The 19,928-nt window shown below is 50.0% G+C and overlaps 1 long non-coding RNA gene across 1 annotated transcript in view; it reads left to right on the top strand.

Annotated features, from left to right (window-relative positions):
- LOC105240506 overlaps positions 1-17,565 on the top strand; it is a 73,914-nt gene extending 56,349 nt beyond the window's left edge. The window contains exons 6-7 of the long non-coding RNA XR_004625998.1: positions 15,568-15,690; positions 17,406-17,565. This is a non-coding gene — a long non-coding RNA (uncharacterized LOC105240506). The remainder of the gene's footprint in view (positions 1-15,567; positions 15,691-17,405) is intronic.
- Positions 17,566-19,928: the final 2,363 nt, after the last annotated feature.

Below are 19,928 nucleotides of genomic sequence, written 5' to 3'. Positions count from 1 at the left end.
ACAGTCCGCCTGAGAGAAAGAAACTATTGACACACCCATCTTAGACACGAGGAAGCTAGGGTGCAGAGACAGAACTCATTTGCTGCACCGCTGATAAGTGGAGGAGTCAGGATTCAAATGCAGGCTGCCTGACTTTAGTGCTAGGCCCTTAGCAAATCACTACCCACTCTCCTGTGGGTCAGAGCTGCTGCCTCAGTGGGGCAAAGTGGGTGGTTGGGTTAGGGGGTGCCTTATGGCCACCACATGTGGCAGCAACCTCAGACAGAAGCAGAGTGCAGGCTCCTGGGGCTGCTCTTTCAAGGTCATGAGGGTAGAGGTGGGAAAGCAAGAGGAAGGAGAATATAGAGTTGAGTCAGAGCCTTGTGGAATTTCTGGCCTTTTTTGAATTCTGGGAAGAGAAAAAAAAATGGCCATACTTATTCCAAGTATGTCAAGATAATAAGGGGCCCTTTACTGTTTATATGCAAAAATCTCTGGCAGCCGTGACACCTGCAAGCAAGAGGCCAGGAATCTGTGAGACCCAGATGCCCTGAGCAGAGGCCCCAGGCTCCAGAGGGAGGCAGCTGGCCAAGATGGGGAGAAGCAAGAAGGGCAGGGGCGGACAGGACTGTCCTCAGAGCCCCAGCGTTTCCTGCAGGAAGAAACTGTGCCTGTCCCTGGAATGTGGGTGGACCCTTTGTGCAAGGAAAGGGAAGTGAATGGCTGCCTTGCTCCAAGCCTCCACAGGCCCTACACCTCCACTCCCCAGGCCCAGCACCCTCTTCCTTTGGGAGCTTGGGGCTGTCTAGTAAAGTCTCATTCCCCAGCAGCCCTCTCATCCACGGAGAGGCCCCACCCACTCCAAGTGCTTCAGAAACACACTGGGTTATGAAAGGCAATCAGCTTTCAGAATCCCTGCGACCCTCTCCGAATAGCACCCCCCCCCCACCCCATGCTCCCCCTCACTTAGGACAGATCAACTGGAAGCCAATGAAGGGTAAGAGCCCCAGAGAAGAGGTAGGGGCACGGCACGTTTTGGGGGATCGTGGGGGGAACAGCAGATAACAATGGCCTTTGGATTCTCATTCTCTGGAAAGCTCTTTATTTACAGGATTCCAAACATCTGAGTTGAAAATGGAAAAGGGCAATTAATTAGCTCTCTTCAGGCACTTAAGACACCCATGAATTCAGTCAACATTTATTCATTTATTTAATGTGTGCCCTGGGGCTGGATACGATGCCAGGTGCTGTCTATTTGGAAGTATCTGGGAATGTCTACGTTGATGTTTCTCGCTTGGGGGTGGGTTTTTGTGAGACTCACATACTCATGCTGGGCCCCACCCCACCTGGGAATTAGGATTTAGGGGGGAGGGGTCTGGGTATGAGGACTTTGAAAAACTTCCTGAGGTATATAGGACATGAATCTCTGATCCAAATACAATGACCAGATTGGAAATATATTTGTCCTGAAGTATTCAGGGTCCTATCTCTCTGGGAAGGTATGGGCATAATCTCTCTCTTGGATTCATTCATTCATTCACTCATTTCACTGGTATTCCATATTTATTGAGCTCTTGGCAGGTACCATGCCCTTCCCCAGGCAGGAGATTGCAGACTGACCCTGCCCTGTTGGGGCTCTGACAAGTGTGAAGTCCCATCATGTCATTACCCTCTTCTGCAGTGCTCTGCATTTCATCTTCATAAAAACCAGTGTTGTGACAGTGAACCAGGCCCTGCATGATCCCTTCCCTGCCCCGCCGCTCTCCCCTCTGCTCCCCCGGGCTCTAGCCAGCTGGCCTCCTGCCTCTTCTTCCTGCAGGCCTTCATTCTATCTTCCCCTTCTACTGCCATGCTCTCCCAGAGGTCCCCTCTGCTAGCTCTACTGAAAGCTACAACTTGCCCCCCCCGCCCAGCACTGCTTACACTGCTCTTCTGAATGTTTTCCCTAGCACTTGCACCTTCTGACGTCTTCTGTGCTTTCATTTGATATGAATATCACGCACTGTTGTCTGTCTCTACCTCTCCTCCCCTGCAATGTACGCACCCAGAGGGCAGCATCTTTGCTTTGTCACGAATATAGCCCAAGCTACAGCTACAATAGTGCCTGGCCTGTCGCGAGTGCTCAGTAAATATTTGTTGACTGAATTAAGCAAATAATAACACAGAGAAGTGTAAAATTGCTAATGTGGCAAGTGCTGGCTAGAGAGAATGAGCAAGATTATCTCTGGACTCCTCCCAGCTTGTCAACCCTATAATTTTACTTTTGTTTTTCTTTGAAACGCCATTCAGTGTTTACAATTATCCTATGTGGTCAAGACTGTTCCTTTCTAATTTTGTTATCATTGTGTTTTTCTCATGGTCTGGGCCTCAGGAGGGGAGAGATTGTGGAAGACTCAGAAATTTCTTCCACTGCCCTCGGGCTCTCTGTCACACCTGTGAGTGAGGGCAGCAGGGGACCTGTTGGTGGCCGGTCATTGATTCAGCCAGGATGAGTCACTGAGCCTGCTCAGAAGGCTGAGATAATGGGATTTTAGAACAATTGTAAAAATACCTAACATGCCAGCAGAGAATCAGTCAGCAGATTGAAGAGATTCTAAGGCTTCTGTCCTTTTGTGGAAGCCGAAGAAAGAGAATCCCAAGGAAAGAGTGCTCCGGGTGTGTGGTACTGGGTGTGTGTGAGAGCATGGCTTGTGTAAAAGGAACCTGTCCCCAGGATTCCAGTAGAGATTGGAATAGCCACGTCTCTGTAATACAAGGACACTACATCAAAGGACTAACCCATGAAAGAAAGGATGTGGCAGTCAGAGCCCTGGAGGCAGCCAGCCCTGTCCCAGTACTGCCCCAAGGGGCAGCCATCTGGACCGTACATCCCAAGGGTGGGGTGGGTGCAGCAAGTCAGTGCAGTCTGATGCCCCCAGTCAGACCCCTTTCTTCTGTCTCTACCCTCACCCCACAGATGGCTTTTGGCATCTGCCAATTGCAGGCGAAACAAGGGTCCAAAATCCTAGGTAGGCTGACCACGAGGGCCAGTCCTTGGCCTGGTTGATGTGTCCCTTTCCCAGAGAGCCATAGACAGGCTCCCGGAAAGCTGAGATGGAGAGCAGACTGAGCCGAAGAGAGAGTGCTATCCTGTGTTCCCTGGAGCAGGGGGGCCACCACCGGCATTTTCTTGATGCCTAGACATTGCTTGGTACCCCAGAGTCACTGCACTTCTTTCAGTGTGTTGGTGAGCAGGGAGATGGTGGCTGCAGATGGCTCCCCTGAGGAGTCTGCTCCAAAGGGAAGAACCCTGGAAGCAGCCCGTGCAAGGTTCTTTGTTAGGGCAATGCGAGGCCATCTGTGGGGGACCAAGGGGAGACACCAGGCCAAGGAGATAGCAGGGAGGGAGAAGGAGGTAAGAAGTGGCGTGGGCTGGATCAGAGCTGGCACCACCCTCCAGCAGGGGTGAGTTGGGAGGTCATAGGCAGTGACTGAGGTCATGTGGTGGGGAGGTGGGGACAGGTCCTGGGACCTCACGGGGAGGAAGGAATGATTGGGAATGGTTCTAGGCTGAAATTATTTATGGATTGATCAAGTCATTCAGGCAACTTCTGTGGTTCTGATACCCCTAGATTCAAGTCCAAATCTCTTTTGGATAGCTTTCAAAGATTCCACTAGCAGCACCAGCAGTCTTTCCTGGCCCCGCCCAGCCTTGGTCCCAATGGCCTTGGTGCTGCCTGTAATGTGGCTTCTTCCCTTGTGCCTTTGCTCTTTTCCCACTCATCCTTCTCAGAGAACATGTTGCCACTTCCTGAAAGCATTCCCCAAACATGCTGATGCCTTTGGTGACCTGGAATGGCTCTTTTGCCTGGGGTTTCCCTTCCTGACCCATGGACAGGTGATCCAAGGCTACAGAGTGGAGAGGGCTCTTGTGAAGGCTGGGGTCAGGGGAGCCTGGCCTCTCCATTCTGCTCTACCCAAGCTCATGTAAAATCCCCCAGTGAACCAAGCCTCCCAAATGCAAGAACAGCATGTGGTGAGCATGCACAAGTATAAGCAGGGAAGCTTCCTAAGTTCGGTCTCTGACTCTACTGTCCAGACCAGCAGGCTCTTAGGTGAGTTGCTTGGAGACAACAGCTCCAGCAAGGGCAGAAGGATTCCATGGCCAAACGCATTTGGGAATCTCTCCATGCTGTATATCACCGGTTAGCACATTCAAGACCCCGAATTTCCTTGTTTGAGTTTAACCCAGCCTCCCAAGTTTACATGACCAGGGAACCTGTTGTGTATGTGTGTAACACGAGTGTAGGACACATATTAACATTGCCCAGAGCTCTGACATCGGACAGGCTTGGACCATCTCTGTGCCTGATATGCTACATAACGTCAGGCGGGTTCCTTGGATGTTCTAAACTTCAGGGTGCATGTTTGCAAAATTAGTCCCTTATGTGGTCCAGGAAAGCAAATGCAGGTTTGGCTGGGGGTCCCCAGAAGAAGTAACAGGACACTCCTGTGGTTCTAGCCTTAGAGTTATGGTCCAGGTCTCGTGGGACAGAAATAGGAGTGAGGACTCTGAAGGCATGATCCCGGGGAGCATGGCCAGGAGCCCAGGCAGAAACCATCCCCTCAAACTACCCAGTGGCCATCTGACCAAAGAGCCCCCTTCCAGGCAGCAGGTGTTTCCTGGGGTTCATGCTGTCTTGGCCCTACTCTCTCTAGCACATGGAACGTCCACCTGGCCCTTCCCCACGCCTTGCTCTCCATGCCTTCACCCTGGCCATCCGCCTTCCAGTCTCACTCCCCATCATTAACCGGCCAGTTCAACCTCTAGGACTGAACTGAGATGCTCTTCCTCCATGAGGTTTTCTGGCTCCTCCCAGGTCAGGGAGTTCTGCTCTGAGTTTCTATAGAACCGCTTCTTCCTACTTCAGAAACACCTGTTCCACATACTGTGAGTGTTTATCACCTGCCTCCTGCCGGCTTGAGTTCCTCCAAGGCAGGGCTGCCGCACCATCCGCGCCTGGCTCAGTATTAGAGGAGGTACCGGAAATGAAGCTTGGCCATGTGATTCCCTGTTCCCTCTCACACCCACTGGACTCTTTCCTGGTGTCTCTCTCCCTTCCTCCGTTCTTCCTGCAGGGAGCTGTAGGCTGTGTCATCCTTTTGCTGTTGAAAGTGATGAATCACCTGTCCCCACGTCAGCCCCACATGGTGAAAATCCCATTCCCAGGAGCACGGAGGAAATGCCTCAGACTATGGCTCGGCCTTGTCATAGGGAGCAAGTGGGGTGGGGGGCAGATACTTGTGTAACGGGGAGGGGCTGAGGATCCTTACTACACTGCCCTGAGCATCTTCTTGGTTTCTGTCAGCTGGGGCTGTGCAAAGGGGCTGTGGTATGGTCCTCAGCTGAGGTGGGTCCTGGGAGCTTGGCATCCCTGGCAGATGCTGAGCAGTGGCAGAGATGGAGGAGAACGGTACTCAGAGGCACAACCCAGCTCACACTGCCTGACAGGTAATGGTATCAGGGAGCCCTGGGTAGCTGGTGGGTATTCAAGGCCCCACTGGCCCCTCCTTAAGCCTGAGGTGGGTGGCAGGCAGCAGCATTGACTGATGCAGTACAAGTGAGGGCAGGGCCTGAAATGGGGCCCTGGGGCCTTCTAGCTCAGCCAGACCAGCCCAATGGGAAGCCAGGGCTGGAAGGGCCAGGCAGGATGGGGTAGGCTTACAGGCCGGGCCCAGTGCCTCAAGAAGCCAATGGGCTATTAAAAGGGACTCCATTTTGGGTGAGGCCCGGGGCCTGATAGTCACGCTTCATCCCATGCCCAGGGTCTGGGTGAGCCTGGGCCTGATCCCTTCCATGGTCACTCTCCAGTAGGGAATTTGCTGGGGTGGGTGCCCCCAGGGGTGGAGCTGTCCATGGGCAACTTGCCTTCTCCGGGCCATGGCTACCTCCCCTAGCCCTCCCCTAGGTCCCTGTTGAGAGCTTGAGGCAAGAGTCCCTAAGAAATACCATGGTGCCTAGTGCTATGGGCCTTGGGATGGGGATGGTGGGGGCTGATAGGGTGAGTCTCCAGCTCCTCCTAAAATGCAAAACTGCCGGAGCCACTGCCTGCTTCCAATCCTTCCCTGGTGCCCTCCAGGCAAGCAGGACGGCACTGGTCTCTGGCCTCGGCCTGGGAGGCCCTCTGGGATGTGGTCCCAATCCCCTTTCTCTGGCCTCCCTCTTACTCTTCCCCTCTGGTGACTCCCTTTCTATTTCTCTCTGCTCCAGTGCTTGGGACTCAGAGGCCACCCAGCACCCCGTAAATCCTGCTCATCCTCCATTTGCTCTGGGAGCAGAGGGGCTCTGACCCCATCCAGTTCCTTCCTGCAGCCCCACAGCTCCCTCCTCCCCCCCATCCCCCCGCCAGCTCAGTGCACTGTTGAGTGAGCTCACATGTCACACTCTTTTTTTTTTTTTTAAAGATTTTATTTATTTATTCGAGAGATAGAGACAGCCAGCGAGAGAGGGAACACAAGCAGGGGGAGTGGGAGAGGAAGAAGCAGGCTCATAGCGGAGGAGCCTGATGTGGGGCTCGATCCCATAACGCTGGGATCACGCCCTGAGCCGAAGGCAGACGCTTAACCGCTGCGCCACCCAGGCGCCCCTCACATGTCATACTCTTAACCAGGTCACTGAGGACCCATGGTAACAGCCCCCCCTCCCCACCCCTGTACCAGGAGCCAGCTTCCCCAGCCTCCCTAAGTATGGGTTCCAGCCACCCCTGGTCCTGAGGTTCACTGAGCCTGAATGTAGAGCCTTGATCATCATGGGTGTTAGGGAAATGTCCTGGCCAGGACTGACATCTTTCATGTTGTCACATTAGGGCTCTTCTATGGGGGCCCAGGCCCCTGGGTCCCTATTTTCTGTCCTCAGCCCCCTCACCTGTGGATCCCTTCTGCCCCTGCAGGGCCCCCTCCCACAGGATCGCCTCCCTGCATCTCTGTCCTCCCTGCTCTGGGTGTCTTCTGATGGGACACTGCTGGGGCACAGACTGGCCTTGCTCGTCCCTCTCCTCCCAGAGCTAGTTTCTACCAACCTCTCTGGATCTGAATCCACTGCTTGTCCTGTCTCTGTTTTCTGAGACTCTGCCCTCCAGTCTCTGGGGCTGTGCTGGCCCAGCACCTGCTGCCGGTTCTCCTAAGTTTCTTGTGAGAGCTTCTGAAGTGTCCATTACTCACTGAGAACTCCCACTCCCAGCCTCTGCCCCATGCTGAGCCTAGGCTAGAGCTGGCGCTGCAGTGTGAATGGCAGGCCCTGTCCTCAGGGCTCTCATAACCTGGTGGACAAGCAGCTTACAACATCAGACATACCTGTTATGCCGAAGGCTGAATGGAGTGCTGTGGGAGCTAGGGGGGCAAGTGGGCTTCTGTGTGGCAGAAGGTCCAGAGGACGTATATTTGAGTCCTCACGGTCTCTGGTCATTTGACCTATGCCCTACTCCTGCTCCTCCCATCTCCTCCCAGTGATGTTCACCCACCCCTGATCGCAACTTTGGGCATGTGTGTTCAGACAGTCCTGTTGACTGAGCTGACCACCTGTTCTTATGACCCCATCATGGGCTCCACATGGGCTGAGCTCTTGGTTGCCCGTGGAGTGAAGGCCTTTTTGCTTGGTGTGCTGAGTTGCACACACAAGGAAAGGCTCGGGTCCCCAGAAGACCACCTTTATGGTCCTGTGCGCTGAGGGTCCTCCAGAGAGCTCCTCCCCTCTGCGTTCTCTGCCTCCCTTCCATGTGAAGCAAAGGGCTTGCTTATTGTTGTTGAAGTTGCGAGCAGAGGTGTTTGTTGCCAGGGCAGTCTGCTCCAAGCTTTCGTGGGAGCAGAGGGCACAGTACCTACAGCAAACCCAGCCCACCTTGATGTGGCTGTGGCTGGTGCCTGCTACTGTGTGGGGGCAGGATGTACAGAAGGACTGGCCCCCATTGTCCTGCTAGCAGGGCCCAGGCGTGAGGGTACAGGAGGAGGCTGAGTTTGCCTGCGTGGCCGAATTCCATTCCCCACTTGCTGGCTACCTCCAGGTGTATGAGCTAGAAGATGGAGGCTGTGAGTGGAAACTGAGTAACCACCCTAACACCCTGTGAGTGGTCCTGCCAGCCCCTGGCCTCACTTGGTGCACCTCACACCAGCTAAGGCTGACCCTGGAGGCACCCAGCTCCTTAGCAACTGCCCTCTCCATTGTGCTCTGCAGCCTGGTCCACCAGGCCCTTCGGATCTGACCTTGCCTCCTTTTCCACCTGAGCCCCAGCCCCAGGAAACACCTCTATTTCCCAGTGGGGCTGTGTTGATCCACATCCTGTGTCTTTGTACACCCTGTTAAGGTTTTGTCTAAAATGTCCCCCATCTTCTCCTCACCCTCCTCCATCATCAGGGAGACTTACCGACAGGCCTAAGGCCTGCGGTAGGCATCTCCCCCAAGCAAAGTGGAGCATGCCTGCTGTGAGGTAGCCCGCATGGCACTGCCGGTTGTCTCCTGTACCCGCTCCCGCCATCAGACTATGGTCTCCCAGAGGAGAGGATTCAGGTCTTTTCTGTTGTATCTCCAGGGTTGGATAAAGGGAGTTGCTCAACAAACATTGAACAGCTCAACTGTCTTAGTTAAGATTCTTTGGGTTACAAGTTTAGACAAAAAACTATTTTGGGGAAAAGTCTCATAACTGCAGGAAGTGGAAGGTGTAGGTGGGCCTCAGAGAGAACTGGAACCAACAATGAACACAGCCCAGGACTCACTTGCATTTCCTGTCCCTCTTCTTCTTCCCTGTGATGAGGGACATGTCCACCAACATCACCAGAACTTTCTAGCTCCAAACTTTTGGGGGAACTAAGTCTCACATTAAAAAACCCCCAGGGAAGAATGCTGATTGGCCCAGCTTGAGCCAGTCACCCATCCTTGAACCAGTTGCTAGGAGGAGGGCATCTAAGAAGATGGCAGTTCCCATTCAGAGCACATGGTTGGAGAAAAGTCAAGAGCAGATTCTAGGAGGAGGGTGCTGCTCTGGGCAGACAAAACAAAGTTAAACATTGCAAGAATGAATGAATGAGCCAAGAGCAGCACATGGCCTTGTAGACAATGGTATAGCTTCTGGAGTGTTTGCAAATCATTCTCTTTAACTCTTACCAAACCCCTATCACCCCACATTTCACAGATGAGGAAAGAAGCTCAAAGTCACTCAGTAAATAAAAGCCGCCAGGATTCCACCTCCATATGGCATATGATATGTGTATCCTTGGAGGCTCTCCTCCCACATAGATGTGGGCAGCTAGACCTCTCGTGGGCAGTCTGGAGAAAAGGGCAAGTGTTGGCCTGTGAGGGAGGGAAGAGGGGACTCTGCCAAGGCTCTGCTCCATTTCTGTACCGACCCTCTTGTTGGACAGTCTTCTCTCGCTTCCATCAGTTTTGCCCACGAGGACATAGCTGCTTCGTTGGGGGTTTGAGATCATGCCATCCTTGATGTGGGGTTAGACCATGATTCCTGGCAATGATTATCTGAGCTTGAGGTGAGCCTAAGGACCCAGGGCATGGGGGTCATTGTTCAGAAGCAGATGAGGGTGAGAGGGTCCTGACCTGGGATTTCGTGGGCCAGGGGGCTGCTCAGTTCTCACCTCCTCCTCCCTCCCCACGCATGCGCCAGGGGGTGCACGGCCTTTGTTCTCACACAAGGACTTTCTCCAGTGCATTGTCAGCAGGATTACACTTGTTTCTTAAGGGCAAGGCCTGCGTCTGTTCATCTTTTCCTCCCAGAACTTGAGGCTTGTGGTAGGCTCTTTCCAAAACGGGTTCAGTAACTCCTCCCATCCCTATGTGTATGTCCCTTACAGTGTGACTCTGCTGCTTCTTCCATGAAGGCTGGAGTCTATTTCCCCACCCCTGAACCTGGGCTTGTCTGTGACCTGCTTTGACCGCTAGGATGCAGCAGCCTAGACCTCAAGAAGCCCTGCAGCCTTTGTTCTTGTCCTCTTAGAGTCCGCCAAGCTGCATATGAACACGCTTGGGCTAGCCTGCTGGAGCACGAGAGACCACGTGAAGATATACATGCCATCCTTCTCGGGGTTTACTAGCCTGACTGTTGCCAGCACCAGGAGTCAGCCATGAATAAGGTCTTCTGGGGCCTGCCCGCCCCAGCAGAGCCACTTGAAGACTGTAGCCACACTAATGACTCAGGGGAAACGAGCAGAAGAATCTTCCAGCTGAGCCCAGCCCAAACTGCTGGCTCTCAGAATTGTGAGCCGATAAAATGGTTGCTGTTTTAAGCAGCTGAGTTTTGAGGTGGTGTGTTGCACAGTAATAGATAATGGATACAGGCCAGTTCCTATAGTGGGTGGAATTATGTGTCCCAAGAAGATAAGTTCAAATCTTAATACCCAACACCTGTGAATGTGACCTTATTTGGAAATAGGGTCTTTGCTGATAGAATCAAGTTAGGATAAGGTCATATTGGGTTAGAGTGAGCCCTAAATCCAGTGGCTGATGTCTTAATAAGAGAAGGAAGAAGGAGATCTGGCTACAGAGACACAGAGGGAACACAGGGAAGAAGGCCATGTGACAACAGAAGCAGAGATTGAGGGAGGGGAGTGATACAGCTATAAACCAAGGAATGGCAAGGATTGCCAGGAGCCACCAGGAACTAAGAAGAAGCAAAAGGATCGTCTCCTACTGCCCATGGAGGGAGTACGGCCCAGCCGAGACCCTGATTGCAGACGTCTAGCCTCCAGATGAGTGAGAGAATACATTTCTGTGGTTGGAAGCCACCTGGCTTCTGGCATCTTGTTACAGCGGCCCTAGGAAATTAATATACTAGTTCAAAAGCTTTGCTCAGAGCTTGCTGGCTGGAAGAATGGAGAAGCTGAGAAGCACAGGGGAGGTCGCCCACCTTGCTGGCACTTCTCCCAGCACCAGCTGCTGTCACCACTGCCCCGGGCTCAGATCTGGGCAGCCTCTCTGCAGCTCTGGAGGTCTGGCTCCCCAGCTGCCAGGCATGATGCTTGTGGCTTTGAAATGCAGATGCGGTTGTAGGTATGTGTGCACACACACTTTGTTTCCTGCCCATTAAATCAGTTTGTGAACCTTTAATATGCTCAGAAAATATAAGAAAGTAAAAAGAAGAAAGAAAAATTACCTGTAACCTTATCTTCCGGAGACAACTACAGTCAACGTTGGCTTGTAAATCATCAGTCTCTTACTTTATATGAATATTGACATACTATATGTGCTGTCCTGTGCCCTATGTCTCCCGCTCAATAATTATGCCACAGACTTTTTCTGTGTCAAAACTATGAGTGTATTACTCAGCACGTATTTATTGAATATTCACTACATGTCAGACATTTTACGGAACCCCAGAATGCAATGATGAAAAGACACAGTTTCTGTCCTTCTGAAGTTTAGAGCTTATCCGGGGACACAGGCATCGAGCAAGTAATTACACAGACACTTTTGTGATTTTCTACTTTGCGACCATTTTTGACTTACTGAGGAGTTACAGACATGATGCAGAGTTCTCATATACCCTTCACCCAACTTCCCCGGACATTAACATCTCCCACAACTGTATTCCAATTCTGAAAACCAAGAAATTAACATGGTGCTGTACTACTCAGTACGGACTTCCTTTTCCACTTGTATCTTTCTCCTGCTCCAGGATCTAATCCAGTGTCTCATATTACATTTAGTTGTCATGTTTCCCTAGTGTCCTCCAATTCGTGGCGATTCTTCAGTCTTTCGTGACCTTGAGACTTTTTAAGACTACTGGTCAGTTACTTTGTAGAAGATCGAATTTGGGTTTGTCTGATGTTTTTTTCACAGTTAGATTGAGGTTACGCATTATCAGAAAGGAGGCCACATGGGGCGCCTGGGTGGCACAGCGGTTAAGCGTCTGCCTTTGGCTCAGGGCGTGATCCCGGCGTTATGGGATCGAGCCCCACATCCGGCTCCTCTGCTGTGAGCCTGCTTCTTCCTCTCCCACTCCCCCTGCTTGTGTTCCCTCTCTCGCTGGNAAAAAAAAAAAAAAAAAAAAAAAAAAAGAAAGGAGGCCACAGAAGTGATATGCCCTTCTCAGTGCATGATATCAGGAGGTAGATGATGTCAATATGTCTTACTGCTGGAGATGTTATCTTGGTCATTTAGCTTAAGACGAAATCTGCCAGGTTTCTCCACTCTAAAGTTACTATTTTCCCTCTTGTCATTAATAAAAATTTGTTTGGGGGAGAACACTTCGAGACATGTTTCCTATTAAACTTTTGCCCATTATCTTTTTTCTTTTTCTTTTCTTTTATTTAAAATCAATTAATTAACATATAGTGTATTATTTGTTTCAGAGATAGAGTTTAGTGATTCATCAGTTGCAATAACACCCAGTGCTCATTACATCAGGTGCCCTCCTTAATGTCCATCACCCAGTTACCCCACCCCCCCAGCCATCTCTCCTCCGGCAATCCTCAGTTTCCTACAGTTAAGAGTCTCTTATGGTTTGCCTCTCTCGCTGTTCTCCTCTTATTTTATTCTTCCTTCCCTTCCCCGTGTTCATCTGTTTTGTTTCTTAAATTCCACATATGAGTGAAATCATATGGTATTTGTCTTTCTCTGACTGACTTATTTCGCTTAGCTTAATAACCTCTAGTTCCATCCACATTGCAAATCTTGCAAATGGCAAGATTTCATTCTTTTTGATGGCTGAGTAATATTCCATTGTAGAGATATACCACATCTTCTTTATCCATTCATCTGTCGATGGACATCTGGGCTCTTTCCATATTTTGGCTATTGTGGACATTGCTGCTATGAACATTGGAGTGCATGTGCCCCTTCTTTTTACTACGTCTGTATCTTTGGGGTAAACACCTAGTAGTGCGAATTGCTGGATCATAGGGCAGCTCTATTTTTAACTTCTTGAGGAACCTCCATACTGTCTTCCAGAGTGGCTGTACCAGCTTGCATTCCCACCAGCAGCACAAGAGGGTTCCCTTTTCTCTGCATCCTTGTTGCTTCCTGAGTTGTTATTTTAGCCATTCTGCCCCACTAAGTTTAATATCCGTGGGCGGGTCTTGTCTGCAGAAATCTGGTATTCTAATGTCATTTTGTATTTCCTCATTTCTTCTAAGTTTATGAAGGGGAATTCTTCTGTTAGGGAGAGCGGTCACAAATACTTCCGTGACAGCAGTGAAGAGTTTTACAAGGATGTAATGAGAACATAAAACAGAGTGCTCTAACCTAGTCTGCGGTAGTCAGGGAAGTTTTTCCTGAAGAAGTGACATTTAACAGAATTCCTATAGGATCGAAACAAATTAGCCTGGCAGAGGGTTGGGGGTAACGAGGTGAATATTTCAAGTAAGAGAATAGTATGACCAGGAGATCTATACCCAAATCCGAGAGACACTGTGTGAAACTGCACAGTTGGCTTTGGCCAGGTAGAAACCTTAGCCACCAGCAGGGCTTCCTCGTTTAAAGGGAGCAGGCAGCTGCTTCTTACTCTGGTCAGAGTTTTACCAAGCAGACGTGGGGGCCTAGAATTGCCGGAGTTTCTGGTGTTCAAGAGAAGCTGGACATGTGGATTTTTTTTTTCCACAAAATCTCTCAATCTTTTTAATGTTGGCAAATAATCCCATTCTCCTTTAAAGCCAAACAAAACCTGTGAGTTGTCAGGGTTTTTTGTTTTTGTTTCTCAAGACTTTATTATTTTAGAGCAGTTTTAGGTTCACGGCAAAATTGAGAAGAAAATGCAGAGATTTCCCATATGCCTCCTGGCCCCACCCCATGCATAACCTCCTCTTTACCAACATCCCCCTTCGCAGGGGTACATTTGTTATAATTGATGAACGTCTATGAACACATCATAAACTCACTAAGTCCATAGCTGACATCACGGTTCAGTCTTGGTGGTGTATATTCTATGTTTTGATAAATGTGTAATAACACATATCCACCACTATAGTACCCTACAGAATAGGTTCTCTGCCCTAAACATCCGATGTATTCTGCCAACACATCCCTTCTCTCCTCCCTTCCCTCTCACCTCTGCTGTCAGATTTTACCTGTGCATGGCTGAATCATAATTTAGTTCTCTCTCTCCTGTGGCGGGACCTTGAACTTATTTTCAAGTATTCACTGTTATAAACAAAGTTGTAAAGAACATCCTTGTACAGACAACTTTGACAGCTTCTCTAGCCATGAAAATTTGCAAATAGTCATTCACGGCCTCCTCACTGCCAGGTCCCACTCTCTGTCACACTCCATGCCTCATGTCCCTTGGTGCCTTGGTTCTCCCTCTGTTGTTGCTACTTTTTTTTTTTTTTCATTTCCTTCAAGGTCTCAGTGAACTGTGGCCAAAACCACACCGCAATCCATACCACTGGTAGCGTCTGTGCGGTGGTCTGGAATGTGGTTCTGCAGAAGAAGCTCAGCTACTCTCACCTAGGTTGACGGGGCACAGCTGGTCCTGGTCTTGGGGGCTGTTTCAGCCAGAACCCTAGCCCAGCTCACTCGGCTGGATCTGCTTCCTGGAAAGGAAGGGCCCAAGGCCAGCTCTGCAGATACTCCGCTTGCTGGAAGGGCAGCACATACATTCTTGGTGGATTCACTGGATTGCTGAGATAAGGCTAGCGTGGAGGAGATAAGGAGCTTGGGCCTGATGCCAGAATCCAGAGAGGAATTCCCGCCACGTGGGGAAGGAAGAAGCTGGGATCCACTCATAGAGCGGGCCTGCAGAGGCATTGCCCCAGCTCTCTGGCCATGCTAGCTTTCTTCTGATGGTTCCGTCTTGTTCCACTCCCTTTGTGCTGTGACCGGACCGTTCTTACCCAGGGAGTCAAAAGCCAACCTGACACATGGTGGGGGGGATGGAGGGGACAAGAGTTGAAGGACAGCTTTCCTTGGCCCTGAAACTCCTACTCAGTGAGACAAGGGGAAATGTTTCTGCCTCTCCTGAAGAAGGTTTCATGTGTGTCCAGATAGGAGGTGAGGGTGGAACCTTAATGGCTGCTCCTGGAATGGGGGTGGCAGCTACCTCATGTTCTCTGGGTCTTGGACTGGTCCAAGCGGTACCTACTGGGGGATTTCTAAAGTTACAAATAAAATGAAGAGACTCTGGCTGTCAATGGACTTCCTCCCAGAATAATTTTACATACTATTTTTTTAAAGTAATTTCTACACCCAATCCAGGGCTCGAACTCATGACCCTGAGATCAAGAGTCACATGCTCTACCAACTGAGCCAGTCCTAGAACAATTTTTAAAATAATAAAAATAAACATAAAAATGATACGTATAAAATAATGATGATAAAAAGTGATTTACTGCACACTTAACTCTATTCCAGGCATCATGCTAAGGGCTCTTCATACATTATCTCATTTAAGCCTCATGCCAACTCCCATGGGTTCAGATTAATGGCCCTGGTTTCAGGGTGAGCTTAAAAACCAGCTTAGAAGTTGTATTAAGGCCAGGCCTGTCAGTGGGGACAGGCCTGGCTGATGCAGTGTCCAGAACGCCCCCCCCCAACCCCCTGTCCCGGACCACAGCTGTCAAGACCCTGCTGTCTCTAACACCTGCACGTATCTGTCTTTCATTTGCTCTCAGGATCCCTAGAGCACATGTCACCACCCTGAGACCTTGCCATGTTTTCCCAGCCTGGGGGGAACTGCATGTGGAGGGAAGGCTCCAAGTCCCCATAAGCTTCTCCCCCTGGAGTCTGGGCCCCAGGTGAGATACTCTGGACTGGGGGACAAGCTGTGCAATTCCCCTCACCTGGGGAAGGGCTTCCTTCTGAGCTCGGGTGTTTCATAATCTCCCTGCCCCTGTGGTTTACAAGGATCAGCACTCAGACATTGTGTTCATGGAATGGTCACTATTTTTAACGTGAGCTCTTTGGAAGCTGTTGAGAGCCTGCGTTTTGCAGATTCATTTTTCCATTCGTTTGTTGGGACTCACTGAGTACTCGCTGCACCTGGCACTGCTGCAGGGACTAAGAACCCTGCAGTGAGCAGGACAGACGTGGCCCCAGCCTTCCTAGGCTTATATTCCTCTGGATAAACCTTCAATGAAATGCTAGCAGAATGAATCCATATAAAAAAGATTATATCCCATGACCAAGTGGGATCTATCCTAGGAATGGAAAGTTGGTTTAGCACCTATAAATCAATGTAATCCTCCATTTTAATAAATTTAATGATAAAAACACATGATCATTTGATAGTCACAGAAAAAGCATTTGTAAAATCCAACACTTTTTCATGATGAAAACAACCAACGAACCAAGAATAGAAGGGAGCTTCCTCAACTTGATAAAGGGCGTCTACAAAAACCCCACAGCTAACATCATACTTAGTGGTGAAAAACCGAAGGCTTTTCCCGTAAGACAGGAACGAGATGGGGATATTTGCTCTTACCACTTCTACTCAACATATGTGCTTGAGTTATAGTCAGAGCAATTAGTTAAGAAAATTAAATATAAGGCATCCAGAATGGAAAGGAAGAAGTAAAACTGTATTTGTAGATGGCAAATCTCATATATAGAAAATCCTAAGGGGGCGCCTGAGTGGCTCAGTCAGTTCAGCATCTGCCTTTGGCTCAGGTCCTTATGTCAGGGTCCTGGGATCGAGCCGGAGCCCCACGTGGGGCTCCCTGCTCAGCGGGGAGCCTGCTTCTCCCTCTACCCCTCCGCACCCCCCTTCCCCCTGTTGTGCTCTCTCTCTCTCTCCCTGTCTCTCAAATACATAAATAAAAAATCTTTTAAAAAATCCTAAGGAATCCACTAAAAAATGATTAGGACTAATAAACAAGTTCAGCAAGGTGGCAAGACACAAAATCAAGATACAAAAATCAATTTTACTTCTGTATGCTAACAATAAACAGCCCTAGAATAAAATCAAGAAAATAATTACATTTATAATAATATCAAAAAGGATAAAATGACTAGAAATACATTTAACAGAAGAAGTGCAAGACTTATACCTCGAAAGCTATGTTCCAATGGAAACGGTTGAGAAAATGGGAATATCAGCTTGGCCGGGCCATACTGCAAGGGGGGAGCAGGCCGACCCGGCAAGACCTCCCTGCTGAGCCCCAGCAATTCATGCCAGTTTGTAGAGCCCCAGAGCTCTGTGCCCTCCTGCCTGGCTCTGCCTGCCTTCAGAGGAAGGGGCCTTCTGCCGTTGAGGAAGGGGATTCAAGTGGCCTTGGATATAACAGCTCTGCAATGAATGTCTGTATTTCAGATGGTGCAGGAGGTGGGAACTCAGTGGTACAACATCCAAAATGGCCTTTTATTTTGAGACAAGGGGGTGAGACACTTTGCAGAGGCCCTGCCTCTTTAGGCCTTGGGCACAGGCTGCACCTTGGAATGTAAGTTACCTGTGGCCTCCTGCTTCCGGCAAATAACTTTTTTTTTTTCTTTTTTAATCAACTTTTTATTTTAGGACAGTTTCAGAGTTGCAGAATTATTATGAAGATAATATGAAGGGGTGCCTGGGTGGCACAGCGGTTGAGCGTCTGCCTTCGGCTCAGGGCGTGATCCCGGCGTTGTGGGATTGAGCCCCACATCAGGCTCCTCCCGAGCTGTGAGCCTGCTTCTTCCTATCCCACTCCCCCTGCTTGTGTTCCCTCTCTCACTGGCTGTCTCTATCTCTGTCAAATAAATAAATCAAAAATCTTAAAAAAAAAAAAAAAAAAGATAATATGAAGAATTCCTGTGTATGTGCACCCCGTTTTCTCTATGTTTAACATCTTAATTAGTAGGGTACGTTTGTTACAACGAATGAACCAATATTCTCACGCTGTCATTAACTAAAGTCCATACCTTATTCAGATAGCCTCAGTTTTTCCTTAATATCCTTTTCCTGTTGCAGGATCCGATATAAGATACCATAGGACATTTAGTTGTCCTATCTCCTTAGGCTCCTCTTGCTTGTGACAGTTTGAAATGCAAGTCTTAGCTTCAACATGGGGATGTAGAAAGAGTCTGAGCTCTGGAGTCAGACAGACCTGGACTCCAATTCTCCTTCTGCCCTTATTAGTTGGGGATCTGGAGTCAGTTAGGTAAGCCCTTGAGGCTTAGCTTCCTCATCTGTGAGACGGAGGCAGTAATCTCTAATGGGCACAACTGTATCCTGTAAGGTCCTACATGGGAACATCCATACAGTGCTCAACACACAGTTGCAGCCAATACAAACAATATTAGGGCTCTGTCCCCCTGCCTCCCCCATGCATCCCGTATTACAGCCCCTCTGAAGCCATTGCCCTCTTCCCCTCAATAGACACTGCACCCAGCAAGACTGCTTGCCCCTGACACCTGCTTCCCAGGGCTGCGTAGACCTAACCGAAGGGCTGGAATGAAAGGCAGCACCTGCTGAACACCTGCTGCCCCGTGAGGGTTGGGTTTTCCCCGGGTCTTTTCCAACTGACCTGAGGTCCGATGTGTAGGCCAGCCTTCTCATCACTGTGACCTCCTTGTCGGGAATGCACAGGCTTTCTGCTCTGGGCCTTGAGTCAGCAGCCAGGAGCTTGGCCGTACTCCTGCCCCAATCTGACCCCACCTGAGCCTTGCCCTCCTGAAGGCCTAGTGGAAGGGGCCAAGCCTGCTGTTTGCTCCTCTGGGGCTGTGTTGGTGGAGACACTGGACGCTTACATGAACTTTGTCCCATACATCTGCCCCTCACCGTGGAAGCTGTGTGTTTGCTCCAAACAGAAACTCTCTTAGGTGGGGAGTCGCCAGGTGTAGGGAGCATGTGCGCTTTACTGGGGGTATGTGTTTGGTGGGTGTGGGTCCACAAGAGCATGTACGTGTGTGTGTAAGTGTGCACGGCCACTTTAGTGTATCCGAAAGTTTAGGATGGATGTTTGTGGGGAGATGTGGTGTGGCCAAGCCCGTGAGTATATTTTGAGTCTGGGTGTGTGTTTGGTGTGGAAATGTGTGTGTATGACTCGGTATGCATTTGCGGGTGTGAAAGTGTGTTCAACAAGAGAAAGGAATCTCCACGTGTCCGGTGTGCCGCATTCGCTGGGGTGAGGTGCAGAGACCAATCAGATGGATGGAACTTTCCCTACAGTCAAGGTTCTGTTCCTATGTGGACACAGGAACAGGCCTCAAACTACCTCCCGGGCTCAACTACCTCTTCTATTCAAAGCTGGAGGCAGACGCACTGAGCATGGCAAAAAATGTCTTTTTACCAAGAGAATGGCCTGTGTTTGGTGTTCTGGTGACCCTCTTGTCAGGCATTGAGAGCTGGCTCGAGAAGGAAGAATGTTCAGAAAGCAGAGGAGACCAAGTTCAGGGAAACTGTGTGCCCCTTCAGGATCACAGTGGCTCCAGGGAGGCCCTGCCTGGGCTGGGGAGGGCGCGTGGAGCTCTGCGGGTTTATGGACCACTCCAGGCCCACCCCGGGCCCAGGAGCCACCTCAGGGAGCTTCAGGCTCTGTGGGACTCAGGGGGGTTGTCCTTGGGGCCTCCCCTGCCCAGAGATCCCCACCTCATCCCCTCTCACAGTGCTCCTTCACTTCCTGCCCTCTGCCCTCACCTAGCAATAAGGCCTCAAGCCATCCAAATCCACAGTTGTAAAAAAAAAAAAAAAAACCTCTACTTTTAATGAAACCTTGAATGTACCTTCTTTACACTCGTGCGTGGCGTCCTCCCTCACCTCCTTCAGATCTTTGCTCAAATGTCACCTTCTCAATAACCACCCTTAACATTACAACTCTCGCCCTAGCCCTGCCACCTCATCTCTCTCGCCCTCCTCTGCTTTCCCCCAAAGCTCTTAACCGCCTTCTCGCACAGCACGTGCCAGCGTCGTACAAGGATGTGAGCGCAGAAATGGGGAGCGAGCATTTAGGATCTTCTGTCCTGTGGCATCTGTACATACTATAGAATTTATAGCAATTTGCATTGCCCAGAAATCCAAATCTAGATTAGAAAAAAAATAAACTCTTTTTGCCACAACGGGTTT

This window comes from Ailuropoda melanoleuca, chromosome 6 (genome assembly GCF_002007445.2).
Source record: "Ailuropoda melanoleuca isolate Jingjing chromosome 6, ASM200744v2, whole genome shotgun sequence".
Taxonomy (NCBI): domain Eukaryota; kingdom Metazoa; phylum Chordata; class Mammalia; order Carnivora; family Ursidae; genus Ailuropoda; species Ailuropoda melanoleuca.
The sequence above is the reverse complement of the archived record's forward strand: the minus strand, read 5'-3'. Positions and strand labels throughout refer to the sequence as shown.